The sequence below is a fragment of the Tenrec ecaudatus genome, chromosome 6 (genome assembly GCF_050624435.1).
Source record: "Tenrec ecaudatus isolate mTenEca1 chromosome 6, mTenEca1.hap1, whole genome shotgun sequence".
Classification (NCBI taxonomy): Eukaryota; Metazoa; Chordata; class Mammalia; order Afrosoricida; family Tenrecidae; genus Tenrec; species Tenrec ecaudatus.
In genome coordinates, this window is record NC_134535.1 from 124,268,258 (window position 1) to 124,279,578 (window position 11,321).

Consider the following 11,321-nt stretch of genomic DNA (forward strand, 5'->3'; position numbering starts at 1 on the left):
GGTTATGCTCTAGGTTGCTAACCACCAGGTTGGCAATTCAAACCTACGAGGCAATCTGTTCCTGTAAACATGTATGGCCTCAGAGACCCAAAGGGGAGTTCTTATCTGTTCTCTAGGGTTACTCTGGGTCAAAGAGACGCAACAGTTATATACCTAGCTAAGTGGCTGGTAGCCACAGGAGAAAGATCTGGTGATGTGCGCTACAAATAAAGCCAAGCAAAACACTACAGGGTAGTTCTACTGAACTAAATGGGGTTGTTTTGAGTCTGAATAGACTTGATGGCACCTGAACAAACGCAGCAATGTATAACTGAGGCCCAATGTAATACATAGTACTAAATATTGAAAGGTTGGTGGTTTGAAGTTACCTGGAGATGCCCCAGGAAAGGCCTGGCTACTTTCAAATCTGCATACATGGAGTTATAAGATGGAAACTTGACAGGAACAAACTTAAAGGGCATTTGAATTAATCCACTTTAATGAGTTCTTTTTTCCAGAGGAGTCACTTGAGGCTCAGAAATTTATTCATGATCCAGGATTCTCAGAAACTCACAGGGCAGTTCTACTCTGTCCTATGGGGTTGCAATGAATCAGTATCGCCTCGATGGCAGTGCATTTGGTTTTGGTTGACCCAATTAGTGGCTCAGCACCAGAATACTGTTTCCAGTCTCTTAGTTCATTGTTTTTTCCAATACATAACCCAAGTTAGTTAGAAAAATCCACCTTACTAAATGCAGTCTCTATGGAATTTTTATAACTTGCTACATTGCTGACAGAGAAACAGTTTGGATATGGCAACAAAGCCCAAATGGAAGCAGCACACCAGCCTGTGCAATCAGGAGGTGTTGAAGGGATCAGGTATCAGGCATTATCAGAAAAAAAAATCCTATCATTGTGAATGAGGGGGAGTACGGAATGGAGACCCAAAGCTATCTGTAGGCAAATGGACATCCCCTTACAGAAGGGTCATGGGGAGGAGACGAGCCAGTCAGGGTGCAGAGCAGCAACGATGAAACATACAACTTTCCTCTAGTTCTTAAATGCTTCCCCTTCTCCCCGCCTACTATCATGATCCCAATTCTACCTTACAATTCTGGCTGAACCAGAGGATGTACACTGGTACAGATAGGAACTGGAAACACAGGGAACCCAGGGCAGATGATCCCTTCAGCTTCAGTGGTGAGAGTGGCAACAACGGGAAGGTGGAGGGAGGGTGGGGTAGAAAGGAGGAACCGATTACAAGAATCTACATATAACCTCCTCCCTTGGGGATGGACAACAGAAAAGTGGGTGAAGGAAGACGTTGGACAGTGCAAGATATGACAAAATTATAATTTATAAATTATCAAGGGTTTATAAGAGAGGGGGTAGCGGGGAGGGGAAAATAAGGAGTTGATGCCAGGGGCTTAAGTGGAGAGCAAATGTTTTGAGAATGATGAGGGCAATAAATATACAAATGTACTTTACACAACTGATGTATGTATGAATTGTGATGAGTTGTATGAACCCCTAATAAAATTAAAAAGGGCCAAATAAATCTGTCTTATTAACCTATTAGTGATCAAATAGCTAAGCCCTGCTATCTAATTAGTCAACAGAAACATCCTGAAATAGGCCTGAGTTAAAGAACCTTACGGTTCTGTTTGCTTGCTCAGTCAATAACTGTTACCCAGGGTGACCCTGAAACCAGAGTTAATGTAAACATCTGAATATGACTCACCATGGTGTAAATTCCAAAGTAAAAGGTGTATGATCTCAACCAAGACACTACTCAGTGTGTGTGGCTATTGGGTACCATGCCAGTAACCTAATAAACTTTTCTTTCTTCCTAACTTGGGAGTGAGCGAATTGGGTAGGCTGTGCCAAGAACCTTCTTAAGGGGAAAATAACAATGCTTCTAAATTATTAAATTAGTTCACTTAATAGCAACTAATAGCATAGCTGTGAACCTATAAGCTCAGCCTTGTACATGCTTTCCTGTCATCAGACAAGGCAGTACAAGCTTGTCAGATACAACAAGCATATTTCTTTACTGTAAAGACATGGCAGAGTGGATTAAACAATAGATGTGTATTCTGTTCTTAGATATGTATTATCTCAGTTCTTAAGGGTTAGGACTTATGCATGGGTTCTCTGCTCTGGGTCTCATCAGGCTGAAATCAACACATCCCTTGGGGCAGGAGTCCTCAAACTTTTTAAACAGGGGGCCAGTTCACTGTCCCTCAGACCATTGAAAGGCTGGACTATAGTTTGTTTTTTAAAAAAACTATGAACAAATTCTTATGCACACTGCACATATCTTATTTTGAAGTAAAAAAACAAATGAGACAAAACAACCGGCAGGCTGGATAAATGTCCTCGGAGGGCTCCATGTGACCTGCGGGCTATAGTTTGAGGACGCCTGCCTTGGGTTTTAGGCAATGCAACTGTTCCTTCTTTAATTTATCGTTTACAGGTTCAGTCCCTTTGGGCTTGTAGGTTTGAAGTCCTTGACTCCTAGAGGCTACCTGCTGTACCCTCCCATATGGCACTTCCCAACTATGACACTTTGCTTCAAGGTCAATGGGAGTATCTGTTTTGAATATGACTCCAGATTCTTTTAAACCTTAAAAAAAAACCAACTCACTCCCATTGAGTCAATTCAGACTTAATAGCAACCCTACAAGCAAGGTAGAACTACTCCTGTGAGTTTCCAAGACAGTAATTCTATGGAAATAGCCCTGCCTTTCTCCTGAGGAGTGGCTGGTGGCTTTGAACAGGTGACCTTGCAGTTAGCAGTCCAATATGTAACCACTCTGCTAGCAGGACCCCTAGATTCTTTTAAAGGGCTGACGAATAAGTGAAAGCATAAAATCCTGTTAAATACCATACTGATGTAATAACATTTTAATAGGTATACATAATACTTTAAATTCCATGTTTTTAAGAAAACCCTACTGTTAAGTGTTTGCCTACTAACCAAAAGATTTAGTTTCAACCCACTAGCTACTCCATAGGAGAAAGATGTGGCAGTTTACCTATTTATGCAAAGACACATCCTTGGAAACCCTATAGGGCAGATATCTCTGCTCTATAGGGTCACTGAATCACAATTGATTCAATGACACTGGGCTTGGTTTTGGTTTAGTTTCCTATACTCTAACAGTTTATCATTATCTCCCCCCCTGAATTCATTTCTTACGTCATTCAACTTTGCACTTTTTACCATGGATTGCAAATTTAATTATTCATGCTATCTTTACATCATATCCCAATATAATGATGGACTAATGGAGGGCAGATTGTCAAGTATAGTTCTGTGGTACTCCAGTGAGAGGAGACATACATAGCCTTTGTTTCTCCCACCAAATGATCCTCATTGTCCTAACAAGTCTGGGTAAGAGAATGGATAATACGATTGCATGATTAAGTTGCTACTGATTACCTTCCCACTGGGTATAAGGTGAGCCATCTTAGCTACAAGGGATGGAATCTCGCTTCCAGCAAGAAAAGCTAGTAGTGTCCTTCAGATCCTGACATCTGGTTTACCTTTCTGTCAGTCCTGATACTGGGCACTTGAATTGTGGCCTCATCTAACATGATTTCACCAACTTCTGTAGTCTTGGGGATGAGGAAGATCCCCCAAGGCAATGTCAAAATTTTGCATTTACCAACACCCACAACCATGTGAGCTATTTTCCTTTATGTGGAGTTCAGTGTGGCCATTAGAGCAAAGTGGAAAACCTTGTGACATAGGGAATAAAACAAAAGTGAGGCGTGGTGGTTGCTATCAGGGATTATGGAGCGGTTGGTGAGTTAGAACTGCTGACTGCTAACTTTCCTATTAGCAAAGTACTTAGCCACAGCACCAAGGGCTCCTGGTGTGCACTACGGCATGCTAATGCTTACATATTAAACTAATGATGTACAATTACTTGCAAGGTACAAATAATTGTTGGTGACTTGTCCAAAGGCAAGGGTCCCTGGTGACACAATATTGAGTATAGGGCTGCCAACTGTGAGGGTGGCAGTTCAGATCCGTACGCCACTTTGCAAGAGGGTGAGGAGGTGATCTGTGTTCCAACAAAACTTAGTTTAGGAAATTTAGTGGTTCTACTTTCTCCTATAAGGTCATTTTGAGTTGGAATCAGACTTGGTGGCAATGAGGATCTATACCTGATCAGTTTCTAGGCATCGTAAATTTACAATTCAGGATGTAACAGCTGCTACAGGTCTTTACCTGAGTGTTGTTGTGGTGAAAGATTTTGCACTTTTAAAAAATAGTTTTATTGGCTATTCATACACTTCAGTAATTCAATCACATCAAGAGGTCATTTTAGACATTTAACACCCTCACCCCACCCCTGAAAGGACGAACAACAGAAAAGTGCGTGATGGGAGATAGTGGACGATATAAGTTATGGAAATAATTCTTTATAACTTATCATGGGTTCATGAGAAAGGAAGGATGGGGGAGGGAAGGAAAAAACTGAGGAGTTGATACCAAGGGCTCAAATAGAAAAGTTTTGAAAATGATGACAACATATGTACCAAGTTGCTTGACACAAAGAATGGATGTATGGATTGTGTGGTAAGCGCAGTAAGAACCCCCAATAAAATGATTTTTTTTAAATAAAGTCATTTTAGAACACCTTTTCCATCCTTGAGCTCATTGTTATTCATGTAATCATTTTTAAATCGTGACAAAAATATATACAAAACATTCTCCAATTCAACAATTTCTACATATATAATCTGGTGCCATTGATTATACTCTGTGTTGCACAACCACCTACTATTGATATTCTTTCCCAAATTATTCCATCATTAACATAAACTCAATGCCTCCTAAGCTAAAACCCCTCCTCCTTAACCATGGGTCATGTTTTTACTTTTTTTTAAGTAAATTTCTAAGTATTCACTTATCATATACTTTCATAGTTAAAGATTTGCATATACATCATCACTATCAGTTCTAATGCTACCCCTCCCTCCTGCGTTCATTGGCCCCCAAATCTCATCCTCCCCCACGTCCCCAACAAACCCTTGCATCAGTTATTGTCTCTATGAATCTGCTCCTTCTGTGCTTCACAAATTGGGTGGAAAACCTAACAGAAACAATAAGACAAAAGCTGTAATAATATAAAAAGAAAGAAAAGAACACAAACAATATTTAAAAAGCCAAAGAAATTTCTGTTGTGGAACAAATGAAGAAAACTTGAGCCTAAAGCAAGTATCATTTATACCATGGCTCAATTCACCATAATTGCATTTCCTTAAAGATTAAAAATAATGCAACTTTTATTCAGCAGACAGGTAAAATGTGATGAAAGACATTAGATCTATTTGAGGGCCTACATATATGTCAAAAGAAGTAAAACTTTCAGAGGATGCTATATAGTGATCATTCTGTCAAGAAGAAAGGACTCAAAAAGTTTCATTTTGTATAAAAAAAAGTTACACATGGAACTAGACTTAAAATTTAGCTATATAGACTGAAATGAATTCATGTAGACTAGAGTGAATGAAAAAGTTGTCAGAAGAAGAGTCACATTTCAGGTTATTTCATTCAGCAGATCTTTATTTTAGGAAACATATCAATTCAAAACGGTTAAAGGAATGCTTCTGTGTTTTGTGTATTTTTAATCCTCCACTTTAAAAAGCATATAGCCAAATTCATCCATTCTCTTAGACAGGTAAGCAAAAAGGATCGCTGGTTACTTCAAACCAACCTATATGGAAAAAGAAAACACATACATCCACTTAAATAACAGATTTACACAGTCTGTAATTAAGATGAACCCCCAAAAAGCAAAGCTGGAAATCCACATAATATGGCAATAATATTACCACTTACTGTGCTTTTTCTTGGCAGCTGATGAACAAAGGAATATAGATTTTGACTTGACAAATGTGTATTCTTGTCATTAAAAATCCAAAGCAAATTCTATTATTTTTTCAGTAGACCAATTCTACTTCCAAAATTTACTGAGAGAGACTAGAATTCTAACTTTCTTGAATTTGGACCCTCTAGAACAGTGGTTCTCAACCTTCCTAATGCTACGACCCTTTAGTACAGTTCTTCATGTTGTGGTGACTTCCTAACCATAAAATTTTTTTTTTGCTATTTCTTAACTGTAATTTTGCTGTTATGAATTGGACGACCCCTGTGAAAGGGTCGTTTGACCCTCAAAAGGGTCGCAACCCATAGGTTGAGAACTGCTGCTGTAGGGGATGGCATTGTGGTGTAAGTTGGGCTGTGATCTAAAGGTCATCAGTTCAAAACCACCAGTTGCCCTCAAGGGGTTTTCCTACTCCTGTAAACAAGCTAGCGTCTCAGCAACTCATGAGGCAGTGCTGCTCTGTCCTATAGGGCCACTGTGAGTCAGAAGCAAATTGATGGTGGTGAGTTTCATTTGGTTTGAGGTTATTATAAGAGTTATTAGTTAAACTTATAGGCCCATGATACTGCTTACTTCATCAAGATGCTTCTCACACAATTACCAACACTTTTTCCTTTCCTCTATTCCTGAGGGTTTTTTTTTTTTTTTAACATTTCAGTTAGACATTTAGTTTAGTATGTGGAATAAACAATATATAGAAATTGCCTATATTTTATTATTTTTAAAATGAAGAGTAAAGACATATTAACATTAATGGTTCTATAATTTAAGTAATTATATTTCATTTTGTCAGAAAAGCTACTTAAGAATAAAAGCCAGAGCTAAGAAAAACACCTTTGGTATGTACTATCACATACACACAAAAGCCATTTTACCAAAATGCCCAAACAAAAGAAATCTACCATATAGACTCAACTATAAGCTGACCCCTGAATAACAGCCGAGGCACCTAATTTTATCACAAAAACTGCATTACATTAAAAATGTGCTGAAAAACTCGGCTTATACACAAGTATATATGGTAACTGTGGTGTATATATGGTAACTATGCTCTTACTCTTGAGATCTAGGTTAAACTTGTAATAAACTACAGACTTTTTATTCAGATTCAGATTCAAGTTGATCATCTTTTTCCAGTTTGAGAGCATTAGTGTGGTAGTTACATAATCTGTTTGCCGATGAGAGGATTAAGAATGAAGGGGTGGAGTCTAGTCTGTTAATCAGGTCATAGCCAACAAGGCTATGTGGGCATGGCCTTCTGAGGATTCTGGAATTTCCTCCTCTGAGGTGGGAGACACACTCTCTCTGCTCACTCCCTGAGAGACACTCTACTGACAAGACACATAGCATTACAGTGATAGACCCCCTGTGTCCTGGGAACTAGAGGAGCCACATGGAAACCCCTGCCAGCACTAAGATGCTTCCACCGCCACTGGATGGATCCACCACAAGACTTTGCACCTACTGGCCTGTGATCTTCCTGCATTCAGCATCATTGCATGTGTTTTGTTGAGTCTGAAGAGGACTTTATAGCAGCTGGGTATTGGACATATGGCCTAATATCGGACTTATGGACTTGAAATGGTCTGGGATGTTTTCTTAATATACAATTATTCTTTGATACAAAGCATTTTCTTACACACATGAGTGTCTATGAATTTTGTTTCTCTAGAAACGAACACAGCAGTTCTATCTTACAAATCTGGCTAGACCAGAGCATGTACACTGGTCTCCCTGGATTTGTGTCTTTAATCTACCAGGACTAACTCAATTAGTATTTCTATATACCAAGGGGAATTTCTTTTCTTAAAAAAAAATACTAGTAACGTTTAATTGTGCTTTTGGTGAAGGTTTACACAGTTTAGGTTTCCACTCAGTGATTTCTCTTTTTTTTTTAACAATTTATTAGGGGCTCATACAACTCTTATCACAGTCCATACATATACATACATCAATTGTATAAAGCACATCTGTACATTCTTTGCCCTAATCATTTTCTTTTTTTTCTCCTTTCTTTTTTTACATTTTATTAGGGGCTCATACAACTCTTATCACAATCCATACATCAATTGTATAAAGCACATCCATATGTTCCCTGCCCCAATCATTCTCAAAGCATTTGCTCTCCACTTAAGCCCTTTGCATCAGGTCCTCTTTTTTTTTCCCCTCCCTCCCCGTTCCCCCTCCCCCCTCCCTCATGTGCCCTTGGTAATTTATACCTCGTTATTTTGTCATATCTTGCCCTATCCGGAGTCTCCCTTCCCCCCTTCTCTGCTGTCCCTCTCCCAGGGAAGAGGTCACATGTGGATCCTTGTAATCAGTTCCCCCTTTCCAACCCACTCACCCTCCACTCTCCCAGCATCGCCCCTCACACCCCTGGTCCTGAAGGTATCATCCACCCTGGATTCCCTGTACCTCCAGCCCTCATATGTACCAGTGTACAACCTCTGCCCTATCCAGCCCTGCAAGGTAGAATTCGGATCATGGTAGTTGGGGGGGAGGAAGCATCCAGGATCTGGGGGAAAGCTGTGTTCTTCATCGGTACTGCCTCGCACCCTGATTGACCCATCTCCTCTCCTAAACCCCTCTATGAGGGGATCTCCATTGGCCGACACTTGGGCCAATATGGTATGTATGTACACACACACACACACACACACACACACACACACACATATATATACACATATACACACATATATCTTTTTTTTTTTTGCATGATGCCTTATATCTGGTCCCACTCAGTGTTTTCTATACAAATTGTTCAACGACTGGTTATATTTTCACAATGTTAGGGCATGAAGATGATTTACTAGTTTTCCATTTTCATTAGTTTGCTTTCTCGTTTCCCTTGTACTAAGTGATCACTGCAGTAAATTCTTGGTAGAGGCAAAAAAATGTTTTCAAATATTTAGAAACTTTAACCATACTATCTGATTCTGTGCTCCATACCAAATGTATATTAGGATAAATACTTTAGACTCAAAGGCCACTGCATTTTTTATAATATCAGTTATTCTGCTATTATTACTTCTTTTATACAATATACAATAATAAACAATCATATAATTTATTCATTTTTCCACTGCTAGCTTTTGCAGGTTAGAAAGTAATTCCAGAACAATGTAAGGGTTTTACTTTGTTATCGAGCAACTAATTTTCAAAATATCTAAAGGCAGTGTAGGGTAAAGGAAATAAAATAAGAAATGTACACAAATATGCTGATATGAGTGAGAGGTGCAAATTAGGGAGTTGAAGATAACTAGAGAAAGTAAGTTGGGAGAGGCATATAAGAGAGAAAGATGAACAGGTAGAGTGGTGATAGTGACCATGCAGTTACAAAGATCTAACTAAAAGAGGTACAACCAGTTGAAGGAAAAAACCTTTCTGGACAAGTTTTTAAACCACATTCTTTCTTATTTATTTAAAACCACATTCTTTTGTTGCTATTCCTCCCGTAAAAACTGGCTAACCAATATTTTTCATTTCTCTTGTAGAATTTTACAAAACCAAGTTTATTGTTCTAAAGCAATTTTTTTGCAGTAATTGAAGTCCACATATATCAAATATGCCAGGAAGAGAATTCTACAAACTTTTAAATATTAATCACTTTTTCTCTTAATGGAGCAGTTCCACTCTAACACATAGGGGGAGTGGGGGGGTCATCGTAAGTGGAAATTAACTCCATGATAAATTAACAAAAACTAAAACAACACCCTCCCTATCCCACTAAGAATGAGATTATCCAAACTGGGGAAAATTAAGCCTGATACAATAATCTACTGACATTTATGATTACAATGAGTAACTTATTAACACTGGTATCAGATTCTAAAATTACTCTTTTAATAGCTGAAAATAACTTACCATTTACAGTAAAATTCCAGCAGTATTAATAGTATTTCCATTTCCTGACTCCTTGCTTCATTTGAGATCTCACTCTCTTTCCTATGTGGACTTTAAATCAGTAGCCATCTCGCTGAAGAATTCCTTCTTCTGTTACCACCTATCAGTTTATTTCTCTGCTGCAGCAGAAGGGTATATAGAAAATGTCCTTGCTTACTATTCGGATTAACCAGAAAATATTATTTTAATTTCTATTTATACATTTTTCTATTATCAACTTCCTCATGTCTCCCTAAACCTCCCCCAAAGAAGTTCAACCAAAAACAAAAACAAGAACACCCAGTCACAGAAAACCAAACAATGTATGATCAATATTCATGCTAAGCTGGGGAAATTTTAAAAAGAAATAAGATTTGGAAACACAATCATCTCACAAAGCAATCTTCTTTTGTTATAGTTTCCATCGCCACTTTTCCTACAATCTATGAATAAATATAACTTAAGAGATTTAATTTGACCGTCTACAACTCTGACAAAATCTACATCCAGAGACTACCAAAGGAAGTGTGGAAGATGCAGCAATATAAATGAGTAATTTTAGCAACTAAGAGTGTAAGGGGCTTTACCTTTTTGAGTTTTCAATGTTCTGGACTGCTTATTGCCCAATGGCTCTGAATACATTTATACACGAACATAAACGCCACCTACATTTAAAATAGGGTAGCATTTGTATGCCCATATAAACACTGGGCATATTTTTGCAAGAGAGTAATATATTAAGTTCTTTAAAAAAAAAAAAAGAAAAAGGTCTGACCATGAATGCACATTTCCTCCAAATGTAGACATACATAAAAGAATTTGGGCAAAACAGGGAAACCATTATGGGGAGCTGATAAATGGTTCTGCTTCCTAAAATCCTGGGGTTCATTTCTATTTCCATCCTTGTCACTGAATCTCAAGTTAAAAGTTCTGTATTAGCTACTAAAGACTAGTATCCACAATGAACTAGTAATAGCAGTCATGGCTTTTGTTTTTGTTCCACCCTCCCATTACCTTCTACCCCAAAGAAAAACACGGACAGCTTTGCCAACTTAAAATAAGCAGACACTGACATAAGCACCAAGGGCTAATCAGCAGCAGTACGGCAGTTACATGTTTCTCCTTTCTTTCTCATTTCGTCCCCCAATCTCGCACCCCACCCTTTGACCTCTGGATATGGGATGAGCCTGAGCAGGAGTTGGTGATGGCAGGGCTGCGCCGTTCCCACGGATGCTCCTAGAGGCCTGCTGTGCTTCTGGGAACTGGGGCACAGGGATGGCTGTCTGACTGTAACCTAAAACAACAACAGTTCACCCCACCCCTCAGGTTCCCAAACCCCACAATAGCCATCATGTATGTATTCTATATTAGGTCCTCCTAAGAAGTTTGAATATGGTAAAATTTAACAGGAAGCTCATTTTAACAAGTCAGTGCTATTTAATGGAGGCAAGAGAATGGCAGCTGGCAACCTCCCCATGCCTTATGCAATTATAATTTATACATTCTAATGCTGTTTCTCTGAGAAGAGAATAAGGTTCTTCCTGAGCCAGCCTG